Source organism: Camelina sativa, chromosome 10, assembly GCF_000633955.1.
Source record: "Camelina sativa cultivar DH55 chromosome 10, Cs, whole genome shotgun sequence".
NCBI classification, from domain to species: Eukaryota; Viridiplantae; Streptophyta; class Magnoliopsida; order Brassicales; family Brassicaceae; genus Camelina; species Camelina sativa.
The window spans coordinates 8,837,476-8,837,952 of record NC_025694.1 but is presented as its reverse complement, the minus strand read 5'-3'; the positions used below and the strand labels follow the sequence as shown (position 1 = coordinate 8,837,952).

Genomic DNA, 477 nt, shown 5'->3' with positions numbered 1-477 from the left:
AAAAAAAAAAAAAAAAAAAAAAAAAAAAAAAAAAAAAAACACAATTTTTAAGACCTAAGAATTCAATATAACGAAGAACCCTAACCGAGAAAACTTCAAAAATTGAGAATTTTTCAATTAGAAAATCAAACATCAAACAGGGGAGTGATTCAAAGTGTATACCTTTGAACAACGAAACCAGTTTTTTTCCAGAAATCTCAGAGGAATAGTTTCTTTTATTTATTTCCAGAAGTAATTTTTTTTTTTTTTTGGTTCAAAGAAAGAAGTAAATCTGTAAATGTAATAAATCCTTTTCCAATTGTATTTTACAGATGTCATGATTTCTCTCGCTACAATGTTACACGCAGACCATTCCTGTAAACTTGTCATGGATTTTGTTTCTAATTATTGCTTAATTTAATTAAAATTTTCATATTTTCCCCTAATTAAGTTTTAGGCTTTGAATGTTTATTAGTTTTTAGGTAATTTTTGGATTTT

The 477-nt window shown here is 25.2% G+C and overlaps 1 protein-coding gene across 1 annotated transcript in view; it reads right to left on the bottom strand.

Annotated features, from left to right (window-relative positions):
• Positions 1 to 243, bottom strand: part of LOC104718040 (methyl-CpG-binding domain-containing protein 1-like) — a 5,290-nt gene extending 5,047 nt beyond the window's left edge. Inside the window, exon 1 of the mRNA XM_010435700.2 lies at positions 163 to 243. The gene's annotated coding sequence lies outside the window, so the exon portion shown is untranslated. The remainder of the gene's footprint in view (positions 1 to 162) is intronic.